Genomic DNA, 13,246 nt, shown 5'->3' on the forward strand with positions numbered 1-13,246 from the left:
TGCAGCTGCTGGATGCATGTACATATGAGATGTGTGTTCATGCCAAAACCTGCACACAAATGTTTATAGTAGTTTTATTCATAATTGCCAAAACCTGGAAAAAACCAAGATGTCCTTCTGTAAGTGGATGAATAAACAAACTGTGATACATCCAGACAATGGATGTACCTTTTGAAAAAGTCTTTGGAAAAGTTTTTTTTTTAGTAAATCTATTTATTTACTTTTGGCTGCATTGGGTCTTCTTTGCTGTGTGCAGGCTTTCTCTAGTTGTGGCTAGCAGGGGCTACTCTTTGTTGCGGTGTGCGGGCTTCTCATTGCGGTGGCTTCTCTTGTGGAGCACAGGCTCTAGGCACACAGGCTTCAGTAGTTGCGGCACGCAGGCTCAGTAATTGTGGCTTGCGGGCTCTAGAGCTCAGGCACAGTAGTTTTGGCGCACGGGGCATGTGACGCATGCTCCGGGGTATGTGGGATCTTCCCACACTAGGGACCAGGGCTCGAATCCGTGTCCCCTGCATTGGCAGGTGGATTCTTAACCACTGCGCCCCCAGGGAAGTCCAGAAAAGGAGTTTTTTAAAAAAAATTACATCGGTCCTCGGAGAAGCCCCCTTTCCCCCAGCACTCCCTGCCTCTCTTCTGTGGTCGTCAGCATACTGACAAGCAGAGCTGAATAAAGGTTATTTGATGAAAGCAAAGGAGCCTCACATCACTGGATTAAGAAGTTAAATACAGAAAATCCACAGGCATTCATTCATTTATTGTCTCAAGGCAGGACCTACTTAATGAGAAAGTGCGCATTCTATGTGCTCAGTACCCTGAGGTTTCGCTTTTTGCCTGGGAGGGGTATGCTGCTGTTATCACACTTTCCATGTGTCGTTCCATTACAGGCAAGGACTTTCCATTTTAACTTGCAGCTGAAGTTAGAGGTGCAATGTAAGGCCCAAGGAGAGGATTTTTCCCCCTTATATGATCTCACTGATCTTTCCGTGATAGAAGATATGACCTTTTATCCTGCTCTAACTAACCCACAATATTGATCAGTCTTTGCACAAAAGGTCAGCCCAACGAAGATAATGCATCCATCTATTACTCCAGTAGGTGGCGCCCTCCCCACTCCATCAACACCATCATTCCATTGACAGCCAAGGCTGCCATCTTTTATTCTTATCAATTTATCCAGCAAATTAAACAGCTGAAAGCCATGTCTGAAGTCTGGGGGTAGTCTTAGGATGTTTAGAATAAACAGATTCAAAGTTTATCCCTTTTCTTCTGTGCAAAAATTTAGTGAATAGTCCAACCTGCCCTTACTTTTCTAGAGGAATTTAGCTTGAAAACTGGATTGTTTATAACATTGCAAGTATTTCGAGAACACTAAAACTGCTAAAATTCATCTCCTTCTCAAAGTTGTTTTGTCTGAAGTCACACCAACCATTTCTTTGAGGGGCAAGGTGGCGTAGTGACTAAGAGCCTGCAAGAACAAGACTCCCCAGGTTCGAATCCCACCTCTCCCAAACTAAGAATTTTGCAATTTGGGGCAAAGTGTTCAAGAGATGAATTTTCCAAACTATAAAATAGGGCTGATGATCAAATGGGTAAATATGGGTAAAGCACTGAGCACAGTACCTGGTGTATAATAAAACTTAATGTTAGCTATCATCTGCAAGTATTTTAACGTTTGTTTACATTATTTAATGTATATTTATGTTCTGTCCTTCCCATCCGTCTTCAAGTCCTTGAGGAAAGAGATAATGTCTCCTTCATCAGACTGGGCTAGGTCCCAGGGTTTGTTTTCTCTATTCTCCCAGACACCCTGCAGAGGATTCTGTGACCAACAAGGGGAACTAGCAACATGTCCTTGATTTCCAACTATCACCCATCTAAAATTCCTCTACCTTCCCACTTAGGCTCCTAGCCCTGGAGTTGTGCAGCCTCCCCTTCCCACTACTAAAAGATTCACTATCTATCCCAGCATGAGATTTCATCATATTTAAAGTTTGGATATCACTTTTGGGATAAACTGGCTGCTTTATTCAGTTGACGGGGAAGAGGTATCTGAAGAGACAATTGAAGCATAGTCAATGACAGTACCAGGGCCCCGAGCATACCCGCATATATGCATACAAGACATTGTGTTTCTAGCCAGTGAGAGGAAATATAACTCTACAAAACATGCTGTTTAGTGTTGGGCTGTATTTGCAGCATGCTGGGCAGCGTGGGGATGGAGGGGTAGATAATGAGAAAGGAGGTGAGTGCAGGCAACCATGCGAGAAGCTGCAGGCAACCATGCGAGAAGTTGCCCACGGGCCCCAAACCACCATGGGGTGGTTTGAATCTGGATTTGTGGCTGTCGCTGAAAAATAAGAGACCAGATAAGGACAGGCTGGCACGGAGCCTGGCTGCTACTCTAGACCCCCACACATGGTCTTTAGTGTGCCAGTGTCCCTCCCCGTCCCCGGGACGACAACTTTCACCTCTCTCCTGTGTGTTTCCTGCCTGGCTCCTGTGCCTATCTGAGTGGTGCCTGTTATTATTCTTCCCTTTTACGGATGAGTAATCGAAGCCCGGGCGGTTAAGTAACTTTCCCACGGTTGCCTAGCTGAAAGTGAAGGAGCTAGAATTGGAATTCTGGTCCCTTTCATTCTAAAGTCCATGATCCTTATAATCCATCAGTCTTCACAGAGGAGATTTATGTAGAGTACAAATATCATTTAGAACATATGCGCATGGAGAGCAGCAGTGTAAGAAAGAGCCCCGTATTGGGGAGCAGGGAGACCGGGACTCAAGGCGAAGCTATGGCACTTGCTGGGTGTCATCACTTCACGTCATTTCTCTGGACCTCAGATGGCTCATCTGTAGAATGGGGATGACCAGGCCTACTTCACAAGGTTTGGAAGCTCTAAGGAGATGTCTGGGGAGTCCTTGGAACGGCAAGTTCTACAACTCTAAGGGATTGCTGGGCCAGCAGCAAGGAGGAGGGCTGGCAAATTTGTGCTGCTGTGAAGGAAGGTCGGGAGGGACCGACCTGAGCCAGATCTCAGACCTTGGCTAATGGGTCAAAATATGAAAGGATTGGCTGAGCCTGGTTATCCCTGACTGAAGGGTAAGATGTGTACACTTCAAACGCCCCTGAGGGAAACCAGAGATGATTTTTATTTGTAGGTACTCACGATTCTAGCGAGGGTAGGTTAGGTCTCTTACGGGCTGGGTAACTGCCTCTCACCGTCCTGCCCGACACTTTCCTGCGCTTCCTCCCGACCCGGGAGCCTGCGCCCCTCACCGCCCCCGCTCCCGTGGCCCCGCCCCTTCAGGGCCCCAGGCCCGACCTCCTTCCGCGGGGGTGGGGCTCCGAGCGCCGGGCTCCGGGGCTGAGAGCCGAGCCCCCGCCTCGCCGCCGCAGCCCTGGAGTCCTCGCGCGCCTGCAGCCGGGAGCCGGCCGAACCCCCGCCCGCCGGCCCACACGTGAGTCCAGCCCGGTCGCCGCCCGGGGCGGCTGCGCCGCGGGGATTGAGCCCCAAGCTGTAGGACTGGAGTGAGGGGACCGAGGAGCGCTTTTCGGCTCATCCCATTTACTTTGAAACCGAAAGCGCCGCGGCGGCAGGAGCCCCCCGCCGGGCTGCGGGGACCCGGGCCTGGCTGCCCGTCCCACTCGAGCCCGGTGAGTCCCCGACGGCCGCCGGGAGGGCGCGGGGGGTGGGCGGAAGGAGGCGACGGGGCCCGGACCGGGGGTCGCGGGAAGCCGGAGGAGCAGGTGGTCCTTGATGCGCGCGAGTGGGTGCGGCGTGGGGGGCACCTGGGTTGCGGGAACCCGGAGCGGGTTTTCTTAGCAGAGGAGGGATGTGGCGAGGACGGAAACTGGGGGTCCCGAGCCGGGGAGCGGCTCCAGGGCGTGAGTGTGAACTGGAGGGGCCAGGTTCAGGTCGGGGTGCGCAGGTGGGGGAGGACCTTAAGGCGTGCCCCGCATACCCGCACTGCAAACCCCTGGTTCCCCCTCCATGCCCTTAGGTCCCCCCTCTTTCCACGTTTGCATGACTTTCCAGCCAAAGTATTCTAGAGTGAAACTTTAATGTTGGCATGAATGGAAACCTCCAAGAACTGTTCGATTGAGCGTGCTCATTTAGAACCACCCTCACCCCCAGCCAAGGGGAGCTCAGAGGGGTCTTGCAGGAAACCAAGACTCACAGAGGTTGAAATGAGTTACCCAGGGACACACAGAGAATTGGTGGAAACCAGATTGCCTCCCCTCGTTACTGCTCTGCAGGGTTTTGGCAGTTCTGAGAATTTTCAGTGAATACTGGGGCCACGCTGTTGCCACTAACCCCTCTGGCCGTCTCCTCCGACTCTTTCGGCTGGTTCTGCCTCCTCCTGCAGCGTTTCCATATTTGGCTATTTCAGATTTACTTTCATCAGAACTCAGTTACCTCGCTGTGGCAGGCAGGGTTGCTCAGGGCTCGCGGTGGGGTTGGTGAAATGAGGCGTGGCTCCCGCCCGGACTGCCCCCTGCGCACCCCACCTTCCACAGCGCCGGGCTCTGACCCGAGTCCCTTGAGGACAGGCCTCTAGTAAGCAATGGGATTAAGTAAATATTTATTGGACACAGGTGCTGGGTGAGAACTGTGGTCGGGTCAGTGGAATGCATTCCTCCTTTCAGAGATATTTGCATTTTAAAAGGAAGACACAAAATACAAAGAAATTGGTTGAAGTGCTTCTGGAAGTAGAGCCGTTCTGGGGGTGTGTGAGATAATTTTAGGCAGGGAAAGGCTGAGCTAGAACCTCTCAAATCCGGAGTGCTTTACACACAGACAGCTGAAGACGGGGCGTTAGCACAGTTGATGGTTTGGGTGAAAACCTTATCATCTAAACATTCCCACCTCCAACTCTAATTTGGACTGGAGAGACAGAAATTGCTGTAGAAAAGATGAATGTGAGGTGGAAGCAGAAAATGTCTAGCTTTACCAAGGTGCTTTTGTTTTGTTTTTGTTCTTGCTTTGAACTCAGTGGAATGGGTTGGTGCTCAGATGCTGGAACCTCTCTCGCTGGGTCCTGGACATAGGCAGGAGAAAGCCTCCCATCTGAGCCAAACTCTGGAAGTTCTGCCAGAGGGGCGGTGATGGAGGTAGTGACTTTTTCAGGTCCTCGGGGCAGAGGTCTGTGGCTGGCGTAAGGAGAAAGACGGGCAGTGTTTCCATCAGTCCGCAAGCATCACCTGAGTACCCGCTGGCTGTGGGTGGCAGAGTAGCGGAAACAATATGGAAAGGAGATGGAGTCGAGTCCGCTGGAAGTACCAACTGTAGGGACTGAGATATTTCAGTGGAGATGACTGCAGAGTGAGGGAGCTGGATGCCTCTGAGTCAGTGCCATTAGGCTAGCCATGGGAAAGGCTCGTCAGCATTTAGACAAACAGACCTCCTGTGATTATCTCAGCTTTACTGGAGAGGACCCTGAGGAAAAACTAATAGTGCCTTGTTTATAAAGCTCTTTCCTTTTCAAAGCATTTTGTCATTGCTCTTGTCATTTTGTTCTCATTTTGTTCTCCACGATACCCTTGAGATTCAAGCCAAAGCAGGATTATTCTCCACATGGCCCAGTTGGTGCGGGTGAAGCACTGAGAAGTGAAATAACCCTTTGGGCTCCACTGCTGGGCCAGGCCTGGGTCTCCAAGGACTCCGGTTCCTCTGCTCCAGGCCCTTCACCCTGGTTTCACAGAGAGCTACATCTGCCCAGCTCCCCCTCAAGAAGGGTTAACAAGGGGACCCAGACTCTAATAATGCGTGTGTGGTCTGTTCCCGGCAACACAGAGCAAGTTCTCCTCCAGACTCTGACCTGGCCACGGCATGAACAGACACCCGCTCTGTTAGTTCTACTTCGGTTAGTGAACTCAGGGCGAGACCTGTGTCTGGTCTTGTTTGTATTCTGGCATCTGGCACAGAGGAGGCCTAAACAAATGTTGGCCTTGAATTCATTTGAGCTGTGTCTCCCTTGGGCTCTGAGCTGCCAGGGCCTGATGGCTGGGGAACGTGTGCTGGGTGAGGCCCTGGAGAGACAGGTTGAGCTGCCAGCAGGACTGGCTTAAACCCCCGAAGTCAGAGTAGCACCATCCAGTTGAGAGATAGCCTGTCTCACCTGATGAACTTCTCACTGCCTCCCTGAGAGCAGGGAGAGATAGGTGCTGTTCCTTCCACTTTACCTGGCTGCAAGCCGGACCTCAGAAGTGACTTGAAAGATCTCACAGCACGTAGGGACCGGCCAGGACTCCAGCCCAAGTCTTCAGACTCCAATCCATGTGCTCTTCTCCTAGTTTTTTAGCTAGAGGAAGCCAGGATTCTGGGCAGGAGGGCGAGGAAACCAGAAAGGCATGCATCAAAGGCTGCCTGACACCTCTGTCACTGATCCGGGGTCTTTAATAAGAGCTGACAGACCAGGGGAAGGGGATCAGTGGCCGACTCTGCCTCTGAACAGCTCTTCCTGTCCAGGTGATGGCTTTTTCTGACGTTCCTCTGGGGCAGGAGCTATCACCCCAGCAGAGTGTAGTAGGTGGATGGGTGTGTGTGTGTGTGTGTGTGTGTGTGTGTGTGTGTGTGTGTGTGTGTGTGTGTGTGTGTGTGTGTGTGTGTGTGTGAGGGTTAGAGGGGAGCAAGCTGCAGGGCACAAGTCATCCCCAGGGCTGCTGAGGCCATGGTCGGGCCCCAGTGAGTTTGTTGCTTTGCGCAGAGCAAAGCTTTTTGGAGGGTTACACAGCGGTTTTTTCCCCCTAGAGTCCCCGGCAGGCCCTGTCTTGTGAGGAAGTGGGCTGGAGGGCCAGGGGAAAATAAAAGTGAAAATACTCAGTGGTCCTCATAGAAAAATTCGAAGTCCATTTGCAGTGACAGTGATGAGCACTCTCTGCATTTTGTTACCTGGAGGCAAGCGGTGGTACAGGCTTAGACGGCGCTGTAGCAAGAGCAGTGTGCACCCAAGTGTCCGTGCAGGTTCTGTGGCCCTGGGGTTACTGATGGAGCCCAGTGAGCGCCCCTCCCTGGGGGTGGGGAGATAGGTTCTTGTGGGAGGAGGTACCCATCTCACTTCCAGCAGATCCTCATGCCTCGTTTCTTGACACACACTCCATCAGCTTCCCTCCTTGCCAGTTCAGAACATCCCTGGAATTTCCCCTATAGCTTTTTTTTTCTCTCAAGGAAAAGGTGCTCTCCTGGCCAGCGGGAGGGCACCTTCTCCACCTACACCCCTGATACAGCTCTCTCCTCCCTCGGAGATGGAGATGGAGACGGAGACGATTCCCTTCATAACTCTCTGGTCACTGATTCCTTCCCCTCCACCACATGCTCAGTCTCTTAAACAAGAAGACCCCACGTTTCCTCTCCCTTTCACTGACCAGCTCCTAGAAAGAGCAGCCAGCACTTGCCCTTGCACTTGGTGCTCTCCTCCTCACTCGGCACCGTGCACCTGCCCTGCTGCTTACATTGCCCTTTGCAAGGCTTCCAGGGCTTGGTAATCCTCAGTCGCCAGCCTGCTCTGCAGCTGTTGCTCAGCTCCTTGGAGGGGGCCACACCGTCCCCACTGTCGTTTCCTTCCTTGACCTCGAGCTTCTCGTCCTCCTCCTGCCCTGTAAGTGTCAGAATGGGGCCAACACTGTGTCCTCGGGCTGGCTTGCCGTTCCTACGCTCCTCTCCCTGGAACCCTCCTGTGCACCCGAGGTTGACCAGCGCTCTTAAGGAAAGGCTGATCAAGTCTCCACCTCTCACCCAGCTCTCTTCTTGGCCAGTTTGATTTGTGATGGATACACAAAATCCTCACCGTGATGTTTCAGGGGCCCCTTAGATACCGTCCCAAGCTGCCTCTTCCTCCACGTTCTCCCTAACCCTTGCAGAGATCATTGCTGTCCCTTAGCCACCTCTGTCCTGTCTCTCCCCAGCCGGTCCTGATCTACTGTCTATTCCCAGGGCTGCAACCTGAGTTCCCGTCCGCCCCCCACTTTTTCCTGTACTAGCTGAACTGTCCATTCACTCGCTTTCCTTCCCTTCTGTTTTCTCTTCCACACTGTTGCAGAGGGGACTCCTTAATGCATAGTCTAATCAAGACCTACTGCTTCCACCAATGGCGTAGTGGGAATAGGATGGATTTCAGAATCTGGCAAGCTTGGGTTCCAGTCTGGATTTATGGCTTGCTGGTTGTAGTTGTATGATGTGGGCAAGTCGCCCAACTTCCATGAGCTTCTGTTTTCCCACCAGTAAACAGAGATAGTAATGTCACCCACTTGGGGTTGCTGGAAGGATTAAATAAGGCAAAATATACACAGAGCCTAGGGTATGGCGGGTTCAATAAAGCTGGTTTTCGTCTCCCGCATGTTTGACAGCATAGGGAGTTGTGGGGTCTCCGGGGAGGTGGAGAATATGCGTCTAGCCTAAAGGCATTCAGATTTAAATTAAAAACAGACAAGCACAAGAACTGCCACATACCAGGCTAGACCATCATTTAAACTAGCCTATTGCTGTCGCTTTGCAATCTCTAGACCAGGCCAACCTCAGGGACCAGAGTCGGTGAACTGGAATGGGGCAGGGCATGGTGGGGATAAGTTGGACCGAGCCCTTGGCAGGCAGAGGGCAGAGGAGGGGACTGGCAGCGTGAGATAGAGGAGGCTCAGCCCCAGGGGGTGGGTTTCAGGGGCAGGTTTCCAGTCCTTTAGAAGGACGTGTGGGCAGAGCAGTGCAGCCTTGGAGGAATCATAGTGCTGGGCAGGGAGGCAACACAGGGACCCCACAGAAGAAATAAAACGGATTTAGGAAGCAAAATACAGGTGCTGGCTTGTGTGGCTCACCAGGAGCAGAGCCATTACTTCAGTGGGATCCAGCTGTGAAGTGAGAGCAGGATGAGGAGTGAGGTTGACTTGGGACAAAGCTGCCAGCCAGAGCCCTCTCTGTGCTCCCTTCCTAAAGGGGATGGCTTGGAACAGCCAGGCTATGTTCTGAGCCTCTGTTAGAGGAGTCCTTGATGCTGGAGGATGGAGGCAGGGGGTGGGGTTAAGCTGAGCAGGTCACAGAGGTCCCTCATCTACCTTCAGGATGTTGGGATTCTGAGGAAGAGGCTGGGCAGATATCTGTGGTACAACCTAGGAGAATTTCCCATGCTTCCCTGGGTTCAAGGCAAACTAATGTACTATGAAGTGAAAGCTTGAGTGTTAAGTAGATGCAGAATAAATAAAAGAAGTGATTCAGCAACTGGATGGGATCATTCCAGGAAGCCCTCCTGAGGCGTGAGGAAGGTGGACAGACGGGAGGGAGAGGAGGGAATGTTGAACCACGGGCAGAGGCATTTCTGAGGGATAAAGGAAGGAAGGAATAGTTGTTCTTAATGTATGGGAAGTAGATTATTCTAGAGCAGATTGATGTTGAGGTGGTTTATATGAAAAAAACCTAATAATTTGGGATGTTGCTTGAACCTCTCCATAGCACTCCCATAGACTTCCTCAAAAATGCCCAGTGCCATGTATTTGCTTTGGACGGGCAGATGCTAAATTCTTTCAATCTTTCTGTGATGCTAATTCACTGACACTAGGTCTTTCTAACGAGTGTGACTGACTGCTGTAACCCCTGTCTCTTCCACCTCATAACTGTAATGCGGAATTTTCTCAGTGTCAGCTCTCTTTAGACCATGTGGAACAGCGGCAGGGCCTTCTACACCTGACTTATCTATTCCTAACTTTCTTCACATCGTTTCTCCTTCCTGGAATGCCTCCTGTTTTAATCTACTAATCCGTGCCCCTCTCACTCTTTTCAAAGAAAACTCAAAATTCGTTTCTCGTTAGGAAGGCTGGTCTCCAAGAACACGCCCAGGTTCAGTGATTTGCTAGGAGGACTCACGGGATTCAGCCTATAGTCATAGAGCTAAGATTTATCACGGTGAAAGGATACAAAGCAAAATCAGCAAAGGGAAAAGGCACATGGGACAAAGTCCAGAGGAAACCAGGCACCAGCTTCCAAGTGTCCTGCCCCAGTGAATTCACATAGGACGTGCTTAATTCGTCCAGCACTGAACTGTGACGACACATGTGAAATGTTGTCTATCGGGGAAGCTCATTAGAGACTCAGTGCCGAGTATTTTTATTGAGGATCGGGGAAGCTCATTAGAGACTCAGTGCCGAGTATTTTTATTGAGTATTTTTATTGAAGCTCATTAGAGACTCAGTGCCGAGTATTTTTATTGAGGACCGGTCATGTAGGCACCCTCTGCCTAGCATACAACCAAAATCTCAGACTTCCAGAAACAAAACAAAACAAAACAAAACAGATGTTCAGCCTAAATCCCATTGTTTGCACAGTTCAGGCACAATGAGCAACTCAGGGTGGTGAGAGCCCACCCCGAATCCACCTTTCCGGACATCAGCCGAGGCCCATCCTTGGAAGCAGACCTTTCTAGGGGTAGCAGGTGCAGGCCTGCTCTGTTAACGCTTTTCTGCACAGCTTCCCTGCATAATCCCACCTCAGTGCCTAACTATAGTTATGCTCTAGAGAGAACCACCCTAGATAAGGGGCCAGATTACCTGGGTTCTAGCCCGACACGGCCGCCTACCGCTGGGTGACACTTTGGATCCCTCAAACTCTATTTTCCTCATTTGGAAAAGGAGGGTTGTAATTCTCGTGTGTAGAGTTCAAGGGTGACTGCGATGATCAAGTGAGATGGCAGAGTGGGTGTCCATCCCCCTAGATTGATCACCCACTGTGTCTAGGGCCATGTGTGAGCACGGGGAGTACGGAGGGAAGCGTGGTGAAGTGGCTTTGATAGGAGACAAGCCCGAGGTTGAATCCCAACCAGGCAGTTGCCAGCTACGTCACCTTGAACACGCTCTTCAATCTCCCTGAGCTTCAGGACCCGACCTGTAAACTATGAACGTGAGTAATGAAACTAGTACCCATCCCTCATTGGGCTGCTGTGCAGAGTGAGTGCAACAGCCCATAGAAAGCATCTGGCCACGGTATCTAGCACACTGTAGGCACCCAGAGTGGCAGCTATTCATTTACTCAGGTATTTGAGCAGTTGCTCTGTGCCAGCACCTTGAAAAAGACACAGTCCCAGCCCAGCCTTCTATTTGCTCATGTAGACTAATACTGAACAGATAGTTACATTAGAAATGAATGTAATCATACGTGTTATGAAGGAGAAGTACAGAGTGATAATAGGGCGTGTACTGAGGAAGAAGGGGCTGATTAGCTGAATAATGATGCTTAAGCTGGGCTTGGGGAGACCAGCCTTAGGGCGAAGGCTGGAAGGAAGGAAGGTTCTCCTCTCCTGTGAGGAATGGCAAAAAGGCCAGAGAGGCTGGAGAGTAAGGGGTGGGGAGGGAGATAACCTGGAGAAGTGGGTGGGACCTCGGTAGCTCAGTTAAGGGTTTGGAACTGTGAGAGTAACGGGAGGCTGTGGAAAATCTGTGTGAGTGAGAACACCTTGGCTTTTTCAGAGGCTAATCAGGCTGCTGTGTGAGGGATGCTTTGGGGGAGTGAGTGGGTGAGGGGAGGCCAGCCACAGTAGGGGATGTGAGGGGAGACCAGCCACAGGAGGGGAGGGGAGGGGAGACCAGCCACAGGAGGGGAGGGGAGGGGAGACCAGCCACAGGAGGGGAGGGGAGACAAGTAATAGGAGGCTGGTGCAGAGGCCCAGGGGAGAGGGATGTGGCTTGAATCGGGGGTTGGTTGTGAGGGAGGAGAGAGGGCACTACCAGCAATGATACCAGTTGTCTGGTGACAACAGCAAGATAAAAAGCGGCCCTTCACCGAGAGGGACCACTGGAGAGAGGAAGCCACCACATTTTGGATGTGGTGGCTTTGGAGTGCCTGTGAGACATTGAAAAGGAAACACTAGGAAGGCAGTAACATGTGGGTCTAGATGCAGTGGAGAGAGACATTGGGGGTCGTTAGTTCGTATGTGGTCTTTGATGCCAGGACAGTGTGGTTTCAGGGAAGCTAAAGGGGAAAAAATATTTTAAAGTGTGTGTTTGGGTTTGGGATGGGGGTCGGGGTCCCTAACATCAGATGTTTCTGGGAAGCCACTTAAGATGAAGATGGAAAATTGACCATTGGCTTAAGTGACCCAGGAGTCCCTGGGTCCTGGGTGAGAGCAGTTTGGGGGGCTTGGTGGGGTGTGAGCCAGGCCGGAGTGGGCTGAGCGTTGAAGAGAGGCCGGTGGAGATAGTCACTCCGCTGTGAGAGGGGGAGGATGAGTCAGGAGGTTTGGCTGTGAGAGGAAGCAGAGCTCGAACCTTAGAGAAATATGAGAGTGAGAATTTGGGGGGTTGCTTGCATCTCGGGAGAGATTTGTGATTGTGTGAGCGCTGATAGAAGAAGCCAGCTGAAAGGGGGAGGCTGACGGAGAAGCAGCCTCTTCCCATCAGAAAACCCCTGAGGAGGCAGGAGGCTGGGACAGGTGGAGAGCTTGTCCTGGTGCAGAGGCCACCTCTGCGGGGGCCCTGGGGGGGGCAGAGGAAGGGCAGAGCAGGGTCCCCCTGCACAGAGGGCCGGATGTACAGTCCTGGTGGCAGGAAGTGGAGGTACCTCTGCTCTGAAAACTTCTATTTTCTGTGCAATAGGAAATGAGGTTTCCTGGGGAGACGGGGAGTGTGGTCAAGGTCTGTGCAGAAGAGAACGGTGTGAAACAGATGTTGAAAACAAGAGAGTGAGCTGAAAGGGAAACTGGCCCAGAACTCTGTTACCTGATGAAGTCTCTGGAAAAGGAATCCAGCAAATGTGATTTTAGATCTCTAGCACCTTGTGAGGCACCTCGCTGAGGGCCCCGTACCTGTTTTTTTTGTTGTTGTTGTTTGTTTGTTTTTTGCGGTACGCGGGCCTCTCATTGTTGTGGCCGCTCCCGTTGCGGAGCACAGGTTCCGGATGCGCAGGCCCAGTGGCCATGGCTCACGGGCCCAGCCGCTCCGCGGCATGTGGGATCTTCCCGGACTGGGGCACGAACCCGTGTCCCCTGCATCGGCAGGCGGACTCTCAACCACTGCGCCACCAGGGAAGACCCCCGTACCTGTTTTTTGAATAAAAAGTCCTTCTCAAGAATGAGGGGCTCAAGATCTCTATTTTCTTTCTAATCAGACAAATATTTTGCACTGCTCTGTCCCTTTGGTCTTTCCCCACATCTCGCCATGTTGATATTGTCTAGGATTTTAGTTCTATGATAATTATAGATTCAGTTCTATGATATTCTTTTTTATTGTCCTTAGTCCTTTAGACAATTGTTTCATGATTTTCATTTTCCATAC

The 13,246-nt window shown here is 51.5% G+C and overlaps 1 protein-coding gene across 4 annotated transcripts in view; it reads left to right on the forward strand.

The window, feature by feature from the left end:
* Positions 1–3,332: 3,332 nt before the first annotated feature.
* TRAF5 (TNF receptor associated factor 5) overlaps positions 3,333–13,246 on the forward strand; it is a 46,145-nt gene continuing 36,231 nt past the window's right edge. For 3 of the 4 annotated variants that reach the window (XM_073802988.1, XM_073802993.1, XM_033853013.2), the window contains exon 1: positions 3,358–3,652. The gene's annotated coding sequence lies outside the window, so the exon portion shown is untranslated. Of the gene's footprint in view, positions 3,653–13,246 lie in introns of all 4 variants that reach the window. The other variant, XM_073802998.1, reaches the window with a different exon arrangement.

The sequence above is a fragment of the Tursiops truncatus genome, chromosome 1, assembly GCF_011762595.2.
Source record: "Tursiops truncatus isolate mTurTru1 chromosome 1, mTurTru1.mat.Y, whole genome shotgun sequence".
Taxonomy (NCBI): domain Eukaryota; kingdom Metazoa; phylum Chordata; class Mammalia; order Artiodactyla; family Delphinidae; genus Tursiops; species Tursiops truncatus.